Consider the following 17,866-nt stretch of genomic DNA (forward strand, 5'->3'; position numbering starts at 1 on the left):
TGATCTTGAGCTTGGTAGAAGCAGCCCCTGAATGTTAACCAACTATCTTGGGCCCCTTTACCTTCAAGCAGCCTTGCCCACGGGATTTCCCCCAGCAATTGGGGATCTAGGCTGGCAACTCCACTAGCCACCTTTGACATCAGAGAGAGTAGTAAATGCTTGTTTTTGAGAAGCAGCCAGAGATGCTGTGTACACATACGCAGGCACATCGCAAGAAGAGCCAGAGGCCACGAATGCATTGCAAAGAGCAAGTTTTATTTTAGTTACCTCTCTACTGGGGGATCTCCGAAGTCGCACCTGAGCTCCCAGGCAGAGGTGACACAAGTGGGGACGCAGGCGCTGGTAAGTTCAGCCCTGCTGGAAGATCACTGGGCCTGCTGAGCTCGCCTGTATTTCAAGGCTTCAGGCAGGCGCAGCCTCCCGCTCTTTCTCCCAACAAAGCAGGAATCTCAGACGTAGTGATAAGGTGCCTAGAGTTTCTCACAGGCCTATGTTATCTAACACAGAGGTTCTACTCATCAAGCACACAAGGGCAGTAAAACAATTAGTGTGATCTATGTGCTTTTTCTACAGACAGGTGCAAGTCACTTTGAGCATATTTACATTTAACTAACCTCCTCGCCAAATCTTCCGCTACGTTCACATACAATGGGAAATAATTGCTAAGATCCCATTCTACTTAGCGGAGGAAGAAGTTATTCTTACTGTCCTAAAGCAGACATCTTTAGGACACCTTTAGACTTCACGGAGTGTATTGACTAAGGCCTCAGTTGGATTTCCTACGCGCAGACAACTTAATGGCATTTCAGATGCCGTAACAAAACCAGCACCTGGAGATCAGCAGATGTGACACAGGACCTATGCATAGTCTGGCCCTTCTGAGGGGACAGCTGCAGGTCAGACAACATCCCCTGTAGAATCTCAGATCATTCCCAAACCATGCCCAGGGATCGGCTCTGTCATCAAGCCCTTGTTGTCCACTCACTCTAACGGCTTTGTGGAAACCAAGTCCCAACACAGACACACAAGTCACAGTGAGCTGAATCCCAGCCTAGCTGGAGTTCCCTCTTCCGCCAAGGAGGTTTGTGTCCTGTTTCGCCAGAGCTGAGACCTAGTGGGAGCATTCTCCGCACATTTTTGGTAGCCTGTGCAGTCAAGAGCAAATATTGGGGGTAAGGAACGCACCGTGTTGTTGTTGTTTATTTTTCTACTGTTTCTTCTTCTAACCATCTCCATTTGGCAAGCTTCAAGAAACACTTACTTAAACATTTAAAGATGGAAATCAACTCAGTGCTTGCTACCCATTTCTCCAACCTGCAGGAAATGCCTACAAATGGCCATTTTATTACCTGTGTCCTTAGAGGAAATTCTTGCAGCTCAACATGTGCCTTTTGCAGCAAGTGCAACTGCGGAGAAGTCAAAGTGCAGTGACAGGAGCCTTTTTCTGCTCTTGGTACCTAACGCACATCGGGCTTTGGGCTCAGCCAGTTGCAGTTGGCTGGCCGCTTGGGAAAAGGGCTGTTTGCAGCGTGTCAGCCAATGCGGTCGGCACAGTCCTTGCCAAAGACAGTGAGTGCGAATACAGCAGCACCACTTCTTCCAACTTGCTGGATCACGAGCCACTTGATCTGCAACTCCAAAGTGAGCTGTTGCTCCCAAGTATTTGTCATGTGAGATGAGGAAGACGTATTCCAAGATGGTCAGAATTTAAAATGACTTCTTTGGAAAGGATGTACACAGCTTTATCTTCTTGATATTGGTCACCTGCTAAAGGGCCTGGCTGGGATTTGTGGAGTGTATTAGGGGAAGAACATCATACTGCTTTTTGGCAGAGGCATTTTTTAGCTGCTACGGTGTATACTGCATGTAAGTCAGCGCCCCTTGCTGGCTCCTGGTCAACTTGGTGTGCACCAGGCCCCCCAGGACATATTCTGCCATGTTGCTTTCCAGCAGCTTGGTCAAGCTGCTTTGGGTCACAAGTCCCAAAGTGTGGCTGTGTCCCGGGACGCTTCATGCCCGTACCAGTGCCATCCACAGTCAGTCCCACACTCTCGCTGCAGGTCTCCTGGTGCCACTGCCGTGAGGATGAGGAGGGCATGTTTCCTCCAGCCAAAGCAGTGGTGTGGGCGGAAAGGCTCTCTCTTGTTATGGGGCAAGGACAAAGAGGATGCACCCTGGCGACAGAGTGCAGAGATGGAGCTTCCGTAGAACTCCATCTTTGTCTTTTTTTTCCCGACTCCAGCTTTTTCACACCAACTTTGTTCTTCACAGATTACCTGGCTAAAAGCTGCTGGTTGGTAGTGTCTTTCAGACCCCAGCCTCTAAAACATCGAGGAGAAACTCCAAGAAACAGAACAGATCCGAATAGTGCAACCCAGGGGCTTGCAGTTACGTCCTGCCCACTTCCCACTCTTCCTGGGCTGCTTTAGACACTTGCTAGAGAGAAGCAAGCTGTCCTTCTGCCTCCTCGGGCCAGTCTGGTTGTCCCTCTGCCTCCAAATCTGTGAAGCAAAGTCAGGAGAAGCCCAAAATCCAAACCCAAGCTGTTGTGTTACATGTTGTATAAAACACGGAGGGAGGGAGGCAGGCAGGGAGAGGGGGAGGGAGGGAAAGAAGTGTCACAGAGGAGCGATTGAGGGTCCTGCTTGCCACAGGGCAGTGTTTCAAGCACTTAAAGAAGAGTGCAACTTCACAGAGATTGATGGCAAGGTTCACCCTTTCAGTGCATGGAGGAAATGTGCCAAGGAGAACTGGGTGAGAGTCATTTTAGAATGGGCCTTTTATTACCTGTGTCCTCAGAGGAATTGCTTGCAGCTCAACATGTGCCTTTTGCAGCAAGTGCAACTGGGTAGAAGTCAGAGTGCAGTGACAGGAGCCTTTTTAATGAAGTTTCTGCTCTTGGCATCTAACGCACATCGGGCTTTGGGCTAAACCAGTTACTATCTGAGGTGATATCAATCTTATATATTTATCCTTAAACTAGAGAAGCAGTCCTCATCTCAGCTCATGAATGTGGAGTGGTGGCACAAATATATCTAGTGACCATCTGAATTCCACATAGAAAGAATCACAGGTATTAATCACAGGTATTAAATACCTTGGATAGTTCATTATCAAATTTGAGTTTCAAAACGAAGAGCTAAATTTTAAGTTTTCTCCAAAGGAAGACCCCTCCTGTTCTCACAAGGTCAAAAATGTTTCTCCAGTTTAAACATCTAAGCTGTAACATGACTGTGTACACATACGCAGGCACATCAGAAGAAGAGCCAGAGGCCACAAATGCATTGCAAAGAGCAAGTTTTATTTTAGTTACCTCTCTGCTGGGGGATCTCCGAAGTCGCACCTGAGCTCCCAGGCAGAGGTGACACAAGCGGGGACGCAGGCGCTGGTAAGTTCAGCCCTGCTGGAAGATCACTGGGCCTGCTGAGCTCGCCTGTATTTCAAGGCTTCAGGCAGGCGCAGCCTCCCGCTCTTTCTCCCAACAAAGCAGGAATCTCAGACATTGACAGAGGGAATTAACTTTTTAACACTTGACTAATCAATACTTAAAGAACTAACATTTAAGCTAATGCTTAAGAGAGCAAACCCTTAACCCACATTACAATTGCCTAGCTTTGCTTAGCCTTGTGTAAGAGAAACAAAAGTTTATTGACGACTTTACAGGCCTTGCTGGGAGGCAAAATCTTGGGTGCCTCCTTGGTGCATCCTTGGGTGAATTAGATGACCAAAACTTGGACACAGGGCAGGAGATAGGCCAGCTCAGCAGTCTGAGTCCCAGCCAGCTCAGCACACCAGGCCAGAGGTGACCGTGTACAGAGACGACGACCCCGGTCCACAATCACTGCGCAGGCGCAACCAGGAAGGGCCAAAGGTGGAGACTATGGAAATGATTTCCCGGAACTCATTGTAATAAGAACCGCCTTCTCGGGGACAGGTTATGAATATGTATAGGCGTTCCTAGAACTTTCATGAATATGTAACACTTTACAGTATTTAACTAAGCTCACAGCTACTGGAAAGTTGCACACGTCTTTGGTGAAAATTATTTCCCCGTGTGTCCAGCGCTGAAATAAACATACCTGCTTTACAATCTTACAGGTTGTAAGGTCATTTTCCGCGTGTCAGACATAGTGATAAGGTGCCTAGAGTTTCTCACAGGCCTATGTTATCTAACACAGAGGTTCTACTCATCAAGCACACAAGGCCAGTGAAACAATTAGTGTGGTGTATGTGCTTTTTCTACAGACAGGTGCAAGTCACTTTGAGCCTATTTACATTTAACTAACCTTCTCGCCAAATCTTCCGCTACGTTCCCATACAAGGACATAATAGCCTGAGGCTGGAGCAGCTCATCTGAATCAACTGGGCTGCTCTATAAGGCTTCCAAACAGGTATTCAACAGCAGGAAGTGTTATTAATAATAGCAGAAATAAGAGCGGCACTACCTTGCAGGCATATGCAACAAGTGTCTTGTAATTCAGTAACAAAGAGACACAGTCTCTTGCAAAGCCATCTCATGGACACCGTTACATTAAGACCAGCCTATGACTGTCTCGCTGTTTGCAGAGGTTTCATTGAGCCTCTCTCGCTGCCTGTACTTCATCTTTTCTGTCGTTATAAACAGTCCCGGCTTTCCTGTTGTAATTACATATTCATAGACACAGTTTCAGAAACTCACAAAAACCTGCAAGACCACCACTCTAGCTAATGATCATACCACAATGTTTAGGTCTTATAGTAATGTATAGAACACTCCATGATAAATTTTTCTTTTCTAAAGATGTTAATTAAATTTCAAAAGAAAGCGGCACAGGAAGCATCTTCTTGGCATTCTCAGGTTTATTTTACTGTTGTGAATTTCAGGTGCACAGGAGGGACTCTATTAATGAACATGTCCAAATTCAAAATGAAGTCTGTAACAGATCAAGTGACAGAAGCAAGGTGGTTCATTCTAAAACCTCTCTGATACTTGCTACATCTTTAGTTAGAGCTAGCCTACATTTACAGCGATTGTATGAAGAGCAGTCTGAACTCGGATCTGCTGACAGTCTGTCCTATGTTTTCCAAAGCTATGGAAGCTTTCTGCAACGTATGAAACAAAAAAGGAAGTAGAAATGAGGAATAACTAGAAATTGGTAACTCACAACTGGCTCAAGTAATACATTCCTTGGTTTTAGCTGGGGTTTGGTTGAGTGAGAATAGCATCGGATTTGAATGTGCAGGGAAAGAACAACCACAACAGGTAAGTAGTGCCCCGATACAGCAGCAAGTTGTCTTCCTTTGGCACCTCCCGGGGCCACGGTCCCCTCACACCTGCAGCCAGGGCTCACATCCACGCCGGACAGCCTGCTCAGCAGGAGTGAGGCTCACACAGCTGGATCCTGCCTCAGTCGCTCAGTCGCCAGGTTTTCTTGCTTTGCATTTTGTTCTTGCACCTCCTTCACACAGGCCCTCATCTTGTGCAGCCGCAGACGTTGGTGACAGGAGGGGTATTCTCCATACATTTGTTGGGAGCTTGCGCAGTTCAGCCAAATATACCTACCTACCCAACTAACTCACTAACTCTCTTGCCCTATCGGCTCAAAAACCTTTGGGAAAATTTTTGAAAGTTGCAAACCGGTATGTGAAAAAAAAGTGCACTCAGTACACAGCTACCTACACTAGAAACTAACTAACAAACAAAATAACTAACTTGCTAACTAACTAACTAACAAACAAACTCTCTTGCCCTACTGGCTCAAAAACCTAACGTGAATTCCTAAAGTTGCAAACCAGTATGTGAAAAACAAATGCGCTCAGTACACACCTACCTACACTCCAAACTAACTAACAAACTAACTAACTAACTAACTAACTTCCTAACTAACTTGCTAACGAACAAACTCTAGACTGTCCAGCTGAGCTAACATGAGGGTGACGACATGAGGGGGTTTCTTCAGTCAGCTCTTCACCCTGCCTTGAGAAAGAGGGGGGGAAAAGACAGGCATTAAGCACAAGGTTGAAAGAGAACAAGCAACTCGTGCTGTGACGGGATAGGCAACACCTATCCACAGTTCCCCTCTGTAGGATTCCTTAGGGCTGGGTATTAGGCTTTGGTGTTTTTCTATTAATTAGTTAGGCTGTGGAAGTTTGGGGAGGCTTCAGTGGACACAGGGGCTTTGGACTCCACTGCCATACAAATCTGTGCTTGAAGGGCCAGGCCTGGGTACAGCTGCAGTAAGAACGGAGAATAAAACTGAACCCGAGTAAAGCAAGAAGGAAGAAAGACAAAGACAAAGAGAAAAAGACAAAGAGAAAAAGACAAAGAGAAAAAGACAAAGAGAAAGAGAAAAAGACAAAGGTAAAGAGCAACCTGATCTCCTTGAAGATGTCCCTGCTCATTGCAGGGGGCTTGGATTAGATGACCTTGGAAGGTCCCTTCCAACCCAAACTAGTCTTTGATTCTAGGTATCTAAGTGCAAAACGAAAACTGCCAGCGCTGGAGTGCTCTTTACCTCCAGATGTCCACCTTCTCGCAAGGGAAGGTGAAGCCTTCCTCTCTGGGGCCATCTCTGGGCACCACAGAAATATTTCCTAGGCTCAGAGCAGCATGACAATTTGAAAGAGGGAGAGCAGGCTCTTTCACACACCTGGGCCCCTTGTTCTTCTCGCCCCACCTGGCTTGTCTCACTTGCCTGTGGCTGAGCTCTCTGGTTCCAGCCTTCGCCTCCGCTTGCTGGGCTGGCCATCGCTCTCCTCTTCGCACAGGAGTTTTCTCTTCCGGGGAGATTGTTTGTCCCCCTCCTGCGAAGAGCCTGGCCAGCTTTCCATTCCAAAGGATTGTTAGACAGGTAAAGCCATGACAAACAGGAATCAATTCTACTCTAAATCAAAGCTAGCTCGTGTTACCTGCTCTGCCCAGAGGAGCTCTTCTGGGGCTCGCTTTCTGCAGTGACTGCAGGCACCTGCAATGGAAAGGTAGGAGATGACACCTGCCCATTTTCCAGCTCAGCTCTAAAAGGCAGATCCCTTGGATGGCTTTGCTCAGCCCAGCTGTGCCACTTCTGGTGGGATCACTGCACAAAGAGTGATGGCCAACCTGCATCAGCCTCACTCTGCACTTCTGCAAAGCTGCAGGTTGCTGGATGAACTTGCTTGTCCCTACAGCAGCAATCCCACCTTCTGAGGGGGGAGGCGTGCTTTCCTGCTGTTTGTGGACCTCACTTACCTCTGCAGCTTCTGCTTCTGCTGCTGCTGCCGGCGACTCCTCAGCCTCTTCCCCGGCAAGCGCAGCCCCCTCTTCCTCCTCGGCCCCCTCCTCGTCCTTCTCCTCGTCCTTCTCCTCGTCCTCCTCCTCCCCCTTCTCCACCTCCTCGTCCTCAAAGAGTTCCTCTCGGTGTTGAATGAGAAACTCTAGCAGCTGTGTCACCTGCACACAGTAAAGCATTGGTTTCCAAGGCGCTGGCTGCAAATGGCTCCAACAGCCCTTCCCACTGCTCATCCTGCCTTCTGCACAGAAAGCTGCAGCGGTGCGGCTGCTCTTGCCAGCAGCTCCCCTGCCAGCATTGGCTGAAGAGAGGAGGCAGGCAGGAACCTCTGAAGAGCAAAGCTCGCCTGGGCCTGGAAGGCTGCAGCGGGCTGGGAAACACAGCGTACCTTCCCTGTCACCTGCACCAGGACGTCCAGAGGGAGCGTGTCCTCCTCTGGTGGGCCCAGGAGGTTGGGCCCCACGCAGATGGCCAGGTTGCTGGCTGTCATCTTGCTGATGGTGGCATTCCTGCTGATGTTCTGCAGCAGGCGCAGCAAGCTCTTGAGGAGGAGGAGGTTGGCCTCGGGTAACTTGCGGGCCACCCTGCGGCAACAGGAACCCGGCGTTCAGAGGTGAAGTAGGTGTTGTCACTCAGGACAGGTGTCCCATGCTGACGTCAGCCAAGCCCAGCCCAGGGGAGACTCCTTGGCCAAGCCGGCTCTAGAGCAGAGGGGCTGCCTTCCCTGAGATATTGCCACCTGCCTCCCTGCCCGCCCTTCTGGCCAGAGTCCCTCTGTGGAGCCAGCCCCAACGCCCGCATCTTTCTCAGGCAGGCCGTGGCTTTGCAGGCAAGCGCCGGGCTCTGCCAGTCCCTGCGGAGCAGCCCGGCTGCTGGGCACACTTACTCTTTCAGCCCCACCAGCCTCTCCTCCCTGCTGCTCTTCTGCAGGGCGGCCATCCACTCCTGGTACAGCTCTGCCTGGAGGAGCTTGGAGGGGATCTTGCGCAGGAAGTCCTGCCAGGGCAAGGGCTGCGCGTGAGGCTGTGAGCACTGCCGCCGGGAGCACAGGCAGCATCCCCAGCACGCTGGGTGCCCAGCAGCTCCTGGCTTGGGGCTCCTGCTCTGGCAGGTGCCCATCAGCAGCGCCAGAGCCGGGAGCTGCCGCACTGCAGGTCAGCAGGGCTCACCTTCAGGATGACGGCCAGGACGTGCACCGGCTGGCTGGCCAGGTGGACCTGTGTCCCGCTGTCCAGGGCCTCCCTGATGTCCCGGGAGGCACGCTCGCTGGCCGCCAGCCGGAAGATCCCCTCCGTGGATGGCCCCTGTTCGTGCAGCAGAGCCAGCAGGTCCTGCAGGGGAGAGAGGAGGACATTGCTGGGCTGGAGACAGGCCCTGGGAGAGGCCAAGCTTCCTCAGGGCCAGGAGTGAGTGTGGATGGGTCTGCTGCTCTCCCTGGGGCAGAGCAGAGGGCTGGCTGGAGTTGGGTGACGTGGAGAGGAGCGCGCTTTGTCCCCAAGACTCCTCTGGGATGCCTGCCATGGGGACAGCGCCTCTCCAGAGGAGCCAGCGGGATGGGGACCCCCTGGCCAGGCTTGCTTACCTGCATGGGCTGGGGCAGCATGCCGTCCTGGCTGCAGAGATCTGCCAGGGGCCGGCCGAAGAGGAGCCCTGTGTGGGCAGAGCCCGACGGCCCCGCTGCCTCTGCAGCCGCCGAGGTCCCTGGCCGCACCAAGGGCCAGGGCAGCCACCTCCTCCTGCTGCGGGTGCCACCATCTGCCAAGGAGAAGAGAGCAAGGAGAGGTGGAGCAGAAGCGCCAGGCCAGCGCTCCTGGAGCCTGCAGCGCACGGCAGAAGTGTCATTTGGCAACGAGGGATGGCGGGGGCCCAGCTCTCTCCTGCCGCAGAGTCATGGGGACAGACGTGCCCTGCGGGAAGGGCAGCAGCAGCCCCAGTGCAGCCTGAGTGGCCGTCTGCAAGAGGAGGAGGGAGGGGTCGTCCTGCCCCCGTCTTCTCCAAACTCACCAGCCAGCTGGCCACTTCCAGCGCTGCTGCCAGAGGGGACGAGGCGTGGGGGCCGCTGCTCTGCATCAGCCTGCAAGAAATGTGCTGCGCTCACCCAACAGCCCTGCAGCACAAAGTGCCCCCGGCGAGCTGCATCGTGCCCTGGCCATGGCTGAGAGGTGGGGATGGCCGAGATTTCACAGATTCCTCACCTTGGCCTGGCTCTCAAGCAGCCTGTCCAGGCTGCCGGCGTGCAGTGTCATGGCCTGGGCAAGGGGAAAAGAGCAGAAGCTGAGAAGTGATGCAGCCGGTGCTGGGCTGGCACAGCCTCTGGGGACAGAGCGCAGACAGGAGGGACACTCACGGCATTGCGGCCCCTCAGCTGCTTCAGCAGCGCCTTGAAGGAGGGCAGCCGGGTGACCTGGGCTCCCTCCACTCCTTCTGCTGGTCTGTGCACGCGGGAAGGGCAAAGAAAGAGCTGTGTGAGACACAAGCAGCCTTTTCCCTCCCCTGCAGCCCGGGGAGCTCTTCCAAGCTGCCCTGAAGCAGCCGGCTACCGCTGGCAATGGGAGCGGAGAGCAGCGGCAGTGGTGAGGGCGGGGCTGGGCAGCTGTTGGCTGCACACAGCTGGCTGAAGGTGCTCCACCAGCTTTGCCCAGCGGCGTGGGGGCAGCCGTGGGGGCAGCTCTCCCCAGCTGGGGAGCGGTGTTTGCACATGCTGGGGCTCCGATGCCTAGAGCATCCCCCGGTGATGTGAGCACGAGTCCCCCAGGCTGCACTGCCCGGCAGGGCTTACCCAAGGAGAGCGCTGAGCCACAGCTCCTTCACTGCCCGGCAGCTGCAGAAAGAGGAGAAACAGCCTGAGTGCCGCTGCTCCCCAGCCTGCGGGCACAGGCTGGTGCCGGTACAGCCCTGCTGTCCCCGTGGGGACGGCCACAGAGGCAGGACGAAGCCCCGTGGGGCAGGACAGAGGCACTGCCCAGCCCTGCCGTGGGACGGGGCACCGAGACTCACCGGAAAGTGATGACACATGAGCCACAGGGCCAGATGAGGACGAGCGAGGTGGTGTGGTGGTCTTCCTCCTCCTCAGCGCCATCGCCGGCTGCCCCCTTGGCGCTGCCCAGCACCTGCAGCTGGCCCAGGGCCAGGCAGAGCTTTGGGCGCGGGGCGCCGCCACGTCTGCAGAGAGGAGCGGCAGGGAGTGAGCTGGAGCTGGCTGAGCCCGCTGGCTCCCCTCCCAAGTCCCCCTGCCATGGTCACGGCCATGGCTGCATCCAGCACCAGGGTGCCGGCGGCCTGGGGCTGCTCCTGGGCTGTCCCTGCCCTGCTGCCCCAGTGCCCTGCTGCCCTGGTGCCCCAAGTCCAGGGCTTGGGAGGAAAGGCCGCCGGGCTCTGCAAATCTTACTGGCGCTTGGCGATGACTAAGGTGTCACTGAAGAGGAGGAGGTCCCTCTTCCTCGTTGCACGGCCCTGGGTCACCCGCACACGCTGCCGGAGCAGTGGCTCGCCTGATGGCGGGATGGGCACGCATGGCTGCTCGGGCTCAGGCTGGTCCCTGCAGAGCAGACAGCGTCGGGCAGGAGAAAATCGGCTGCTGCACGCTCCGGCTCTTCTGGGCCGTCTCCCAGCCGTGCATGGGGGGAGCCTACCTGGAGCCACGGCAGCAGTTCACCTGGCCCATCCCGACGAAGCCAAGGGAAGCCTCCCGTAGGGCACGCTTGTGGGGCGCAAGGTGGTGGCCAGACGGGTGGACAAAGTCAGCCAAAGTGCGTCCCAGTGCCGACTCGTGCTGCGGGGCAAGAGCGTGGCTCCTACCCGTGACACTCTGTGTTGGCACAGAACCGTTGCCGGGACAGCGCGGAGTCAACACAGCCCCCCATTCTAACCGCAGTGGTGGGGGAGGGGCACTGGGGGCTCTCCCCACTATGCCCATGTCTCTCTCGCACGGGGAGCCCAGCCCTGGGCACAGCACTTCAGGCCTGACCTCAGCAGCGCTGAGCAGAGGGGAAGGCTCACCTCCCTCCAGCTGCTGGCAAGCCTTTGCCCCGTGCAGCCCAGGGTACCGCTGCCTGCCGCCTTGGGCCAAGGCCACCTTGCTGCCTCCTGCTCTACTTGCTGTCCACCAGGAGCCCAGGACCTTTTGTGCCAGCAGTTCTTTGCCAGCAGCTTTGCCAATCTGCCTTGGCTCACAAGTCTGTGTGCACGTGTCCCAGGATGCTTCGTGCCCAGAGCATTGCCAGAGATTTCGCCTCATTTCCTAGGCAAGAACTCACCAGTGCTATCATCCTGCTGGCCGACCGATAGTAGACACCCACGATGACATCTTCTTTGCTTGCCAGCCCCTAATCCTCACTCACAGGCTCTCAACTACATCACCCCTACCCGTAAGGGCTGCAAAGTCAAACCTCTCCCTTACACATGCTGCAACTCCCCCACCTCACCTGCCCTGGCTGTCCCTCCTCAGCAGCCTGTTCAGCCCTCCCGAGCACTCATGCTCTCTTCCCATTCTGCACCAGGGACAGGAAAGCTTGTGTGCATAAGTTCCCGCTTCGCGAGAGAGCGCGGTCACCTGAAGTATGACGTAAATACGGTATTGGCATGGAAGCGTGAGCGATTGCTTACAAAAAATAGATGTTTTTCTTCAGTCTGCTGACACGCAAAAGTTGATAGTACGTGAGGTTTTGATGAGAATCTCCCCAAGCCCTTCAAATTCTCCCTGGCTATTCCAAAGGCACCTGAGTCGCATTTGAACAGGGACGGCCATAGCCCACTCCATGAGGCTCTGCAAACTGAACATTGCTCTTTCCCATGGCGCATGCCAGCTGAATCCTGGAGATCACAGAATGGCACAGAATCACAGAATGTTAGGGATTGGAAGGGACCTCAAAAGATCTTCTAGTCCAATCCGCCTGCCAGAGCAGGAACACTTAGGTGAGATTATACAGGAAGGTGTCCAGGCGGGTTTTGAATATCTCCAGAGAAGGAGAATCCACAACCTCCCTGGGCCGCCTGTTCCAGTGTTCCATCACCCTGACTGAGAAGAAGTTTCTTCTCAAATTGAAGTGGAACCTCTTGTGTTCCAGCTTGAACCCATTACCCCTTGTCTTACTGTTGGTTGTCACCGAGAAGAGCCTGGCTCCATCCTCGTGACACCCACCCTTTATATATTTATAAACATTAATGAGGTCACCCCTCAGTCTCCTCTTCTCCAGGCTAAAGAGACCCAGCTCCCTCAGCCTTTCCTCATAAGGGAGATGCTCCACTCCCTTCATCATCTTTGTGGCCCTGCGCTGGACTCTCTCCAGAAGTTCCCTGTGCTTCTTGAACTGAGGGGCCCAGAACTGGACACAATATTCCAGATGAGGTCTCACCAGGGCAGAGTAGAGGGGAAGGAGAACCTCTCTCGACCTACGAACCACCCCTTTCTAATACACCCCAGGATGCCATTGGCCTTCTTGGCCACAAGGGCACAGTGCTGGCTCATGGTCATCCTGCTGTCCACCAGGACCCCCAGGTCCCTTTCCCCTACACTGCTGTCTAATAGCTCATTCCCCAACCTACACCGGAACCTGGGGTTGTTCCTGCCCAGATGTAAGACTCTACATTTTCCCTTATTACATTTCATTAAATTTTTCCCCGCCCAACTCTCTAGCCTGTCCAGATCTTGCTGGATGGCAGCACAGCCCTCTGGTGTGTCGGCCACTCCTCTCAGTTTGGTGTCATCAGCAAACTTGCTGATAGTACACTCAATTCCCTCATCCAAGTCGTTGATGAATATATTGAATAATACTGGTCCCAGAACTGACCCTTGAGGCACTCCACTAGATACAGGCCTTCAACCAGACTCTGCTCCATTGACCACGACTCTCTGGCTTCTTTCCTTCAGCCAGTTTGTGGTCCACCTCACTACCCGATCATCCAGTCCACACTTCTTCAGTTTAGCTGTGAGGATGCTGTGGGAGACGGTGTCAAATGCTTTACTGAAGTCAAGGTAGACCACATCCACCGCTCTGCCATCATCAATCCACCTTGTTATGCCTTCATAAAAGGCTATGAGGTTGGTCAAGCACGACTTCCCCTTGGTGAAGCCATGTTGACTGCCCCGATGACCCTCTTATCCTTGATATGTCTTAAGATGGCACCAAGGATAAGGTGTTCCATCACTTTCCCAGGGATGGAGGTGAGGCTGACCAGTCTATAGTTGCCCGGGTCCTCCTTCTTGCCCTTTTTGAAGACCGGAGTGACATTTGCTTTCCTCCAGTCCTCAGGCACCTCTCCCGTTTCCCAAGACTTGGCAAAGATGATGGAGGGTGGTCCAGCAATGACTTCAGCCAGCTCCCTCAGCACCCGCAGGTGCATCCCATCTGGTCCCATGGATTTATGGATTTCCAGATTGCTGAACTGGTCCCTAACCCAGTCCTCATCAACTAAGGCAAACTCCTCCATTGCCCTGCCTTCCTTTGGGGCCTCAGGGCTACGGGGCTCCTCAGGACAGCCTCCGGCAGAGTAGACAGAGACAAAGAAGGCATTCAGTAACTCTGCCTTCTCTGTATCTTCTCTCACCAGGGCACCCACCCCATTCATCAGTGGGCCTACGTTGCTTCTGGTGTTAGTTTTATCTGCCATGTATTTGAAGAAGCTCTTTCTGTTGTCCTTGACCCCTCTTGCCAGGTTTAACTCTAAGGAGGCCTTAGCTTTCCTAGTTGCCTCCCTACATTCTTTAACAACAGCCTTATATTCTTCCCAAGTGGCCAGCCCCTCCTTCCATGATTTGTAAACTCTCCTCTTCCACTTGAGTTTGCCCAGCAGTTCCCTGTTTAACCACGCAGGTCTCCTGGCTCCCCTCCTTGACTTCCTACGTGTCGGGATGCACTGATCTTGAGCTTGGTAGAAGCAGTCCCTGAATGTTAACCAACTATCTTGGGCCCCTTTACCTTCAAGCAGCCTTGCCCACGGGATTTCCCCCAGCAATTGGGGATCTAGGCTGGCAACTCCACTAGCCACCTTTGACATCAGAGAGAGTAGTAAATGCTTGTTTTTGAGAAGCAGCCAGAGATGCTGTGTACACATACGCAGGCACATCGCAAGAAGAGCCAGAGGCCACGAATGCATTGCAAAGAGCAAGTTTTATTTTAGTTACCTCTCTGCTGGGGGATCTCCGAAGTCGCACCTGAGCTCCCAGGCAGAGGTGACACGAGCGGGGACGCAGGCGCTGGTAAGTTCAGCCCTGCTGGAAGATCACTGGGCCTGCTGAGCTCGCCTGTATTTCAAGGCTTCAGGCAGGCGCAGCCTCCCGCTCTTTCTCCCAACAAAGCAGGAATCTCAGACGTAGTGATAAGGTGCCTAGAGTTTCTCACAGGCCTATGTTATCTAACACAGAGGTTCTACTCATCAAGCACACAAGGGCAGTAAAACAATTAGTGTGATCTATGTGCTTTTTCTACAGACAGGTGCAAGTCACTTTGAGCATATTTACATTTAACTAACCTCCTCGCCAAATCTTCCGCTACGTTCACATACAATGGGAAATAATTGCTAAGATCCCATTCTACTTAGCGGAGGAAGAAGTTATTCTTACTGTCCTAAAGCAGACATCTTTAGGACACCTTTAGACTTCACGGAGTGTATTGACTAAGGCCTCAGTTGGATTTCCTACGCGCAGACAACTCAATGGCATTTCAGATGCCGTAACAAAACCAGCACCTGGAGATCAGCAGATGTGACACAGGACCTATGCATAGTCTGGCCCTTCTGAGGGGACAGCTGCAGGTCAGACAACATCCCCTGTAGAATCTCAGATCATTCCCAAACCATGCCCAGGGATCGGCTCTGTCATCAAGCCCTTGCTGTCCACTCACTCTAACGGCTTTGTGGAAACCAAGTCCCAACACAGACACACAAGTCACAGTGAGCTGAATCCCAGCCTAGCTGGAGTTCCCTCTTCCGCCAAGGAGGTTTGTGTCCTGTTTCGCCAGAGCTGAGACCTAGTGGGAGCATTCTCCACACATTTTTGGTAGCCTGTGTTGTCAAGAGCAAATATTGGGGGTAAGGAACGTGCCTTGTTTTTGTTGTTTATTTTTTTACTGTTTCTTCTTCTAACTATCTCCATTTGGCAAGCTTCAGGAAACACTTACTTAAACATCTAAAGATGGAAACCACCTCAGTGCTTGCTACCCATTTCTCCAACCTGCAGGAAATACCTACAAATGGCCATTTTATTACCTGTGTCTTTAGAGGAACGGCTTGCAGCTCAACATGTGCCTTTTGCAGCAAGTGCAACCGGGTAGAAGTCAAAGTGCAGTGACAGGAGCCTTTTTAATGAAGTTTCTGCTGTTGGCATCTAACGCACATCGGGCTTTGGGCTCAGCCAGTTGCAGTTGGCTGGCCGCTTGGGAAAAGGGCTGTTTGCAGCGTGTCAGCCAATGCGGTCGGCACAGTCCTTGCCAAAGACAGTGAGCGCGAATACAGCAGCACCACTTCTTCCAACTTGCTGGATCACGAGCCACTTGATCTGCAACTCCAAAGTGAGCTGTGGCTCCCGAGTATTTGTCGTGTCAAATGAGGAAGACGTATTCCAAGATGGTCAGAATTTAAAATGACTTCTTTGGAAAGGATGTACACAGCTTTATCTTCATGATATTGGTCACCTGCTAAAGGGCCTGGCCTGGATTTGTGGAGCGTATTAGGGGAAGAACATCATACTGCCTTTTGGCAGAGGCATTTTTTAGCTGCTACGGTGTATACTGCATGTAAGTCAGCGCACCTTGCTGCCTCCTGGTCAGCTTGGTGTGCACCAGGACCCCCAGGACATATTCTGCCATGTTGCTTTCCAGCAGCTTGGTCAAGCTGCTTTGGGTCACAAGTCCCAAAGTGTGGCTGTGTCCCGGGATGCTTCATGCCCGTACCGGTGCCATCCACAGTCAGTCCCACACTCTCGCTGCAGGTCTCCTGGTGCCACTGCCGTGAGGATGAGGAGGGCATGTTTCCTCCAGCCAAAGCAGTGGTGCGGGCGGAAAGGCTCTCTCTTGTTATGGGGCAAGGACAAAGAGGATGCACCCTGGCGACAGAGTGCAGAGATGGAGCTTCCGTAGAACTCCATCTTTGTCTTTTTTTCCCGACTCCAGCTTTTTCACACCAACTTTGTTCTTCACAGATTACCTGGCTAAAAGCTGCTGGTTGGTAGTGTCTTTCAGACCCCAGCCTCTAAAACATCGAGGAGAAACTCCAAGAAACAGAACAGATCCGAATAGTGCAACCCAGGGGCTTGCAGTTACGTCCTGCCCACTTCCCACTCTTCCTGGGCTGCTTTAGACACTTGCTAGAGAGAAGCAAGCTGTCCTTCTGCCTCCTCGGGCCAGTCTGGTTGTCCTTCTGCCTCCAAATCTGTGAAGCAAAGTCAGGAGAAGCCCAAAATCCAAACCCAAGCTGTTGTGTTACATGTTGTATAAAGCACGGAGGGAGGGAGGCAGGCAGGGAGAGGGGGAGGGAGGGAAAGAAGTGTCACAGAGGAGCGATTGAGGGTCCTGCTTGCCACAGGGCAGTGTTTCAAGCACTTAAAGAAGAGTGCAACTTCACAGAGGTTGATGGCAAGGTTCACCCTTTCAGTGCATGGAGGAAATGTGCCAAGGAGAACTGGGTGAGAGTCGTTTTAGAATGGGCCTTTTATTACCTGTGTCCTCAGAGGAAATTCTTGCAGCTCAACATGTGCCTTTTGCGGCAAGTGCAACTGGGTAGAAGTCAGAGTGCAGTGACAGGAGCCTTTTTAATGAAGTTTCTGCTGTTGGCATCTAACGCACATCGGGCTTTGGGCTAAACCAGTTACTATCTGAGGTGATATCAATCTTATATACTTATCCTTAAACTAGAGAAACAGTCCTCATCTCAGTTCATGAACGTGGAATGGTGGCACAAATATATCTAGTTACCATCTGAATTCTACATAGGAAGAACGGAGGAGAAAAGGAAACAAAGCCCCAGCTCTCAACTCAAACCGTATGTCTTTTCAGAAAGAATCACAGCTCATGGAAGGAGGGGCTGGTGACTTGGGAAGAATATAAGGCTGTTGCTAGAGGATGTAGGGAGGCAACTAGGAAAGCTAAGGCCTCCTTAGAGTTAAACCTGGCAAGAGGGGTCAAGGACAGCAGAAAGAGCTTCTTCAAATACATGACAGATAAAACTAACACCAGAGGCAATGTAGGCCCACTGATGAATGGGATGGGTGCCCTGGTGAGAGAAGATACAGAGAAGGCAGAGTTACTGAATGCCTTCTTTGTCTCTGTGTGCTCTGCCGGAGGCTGTCCTGAGAAGCCCCATAGCCCTGAGGCCCCAGGGGAAGGCAGGGCAATGGAGGAGTTTGCCTTACTTGATGACAGCTGGGTTAGGGAGCAATCAAGCAATCTGGACATCCATAAATCCATGAGTCCAGATGGGATGCACCCGCGGCTGCTGATGGAGCTGGTTGAGGTCATTGCTGGACCACTGTCCATCATCTTTGCCAAGTCTTGGGAAACGGGAGAGGTGCCCGAGGAGTGGAGGAAAGCCAATGTCACTCAGGTCTTCAAAAAGGGCAAGAAGGAGGACCCGGGTAACTATAGACTGGTCAGCCTCACCTCCATCCCTGTGAAAGTGATGGAACA

Source organism: Caloenas nicobarica, chromosome 1 (genome assembly GCF_036013445.1).
Source record: "Caloenas nicobarica isolate bCalNic1 chromosome 1, bCalNic1.hap1, whole genome shotgun sequence".
In the NCBI taxonomy this organism is placed as follows: domain Eukaryota; kingdom Metazoa; phylum Chordata; class Aves; order Columbiformes; family Columbidae; genus Caloenas; species Caloenas nicobarica.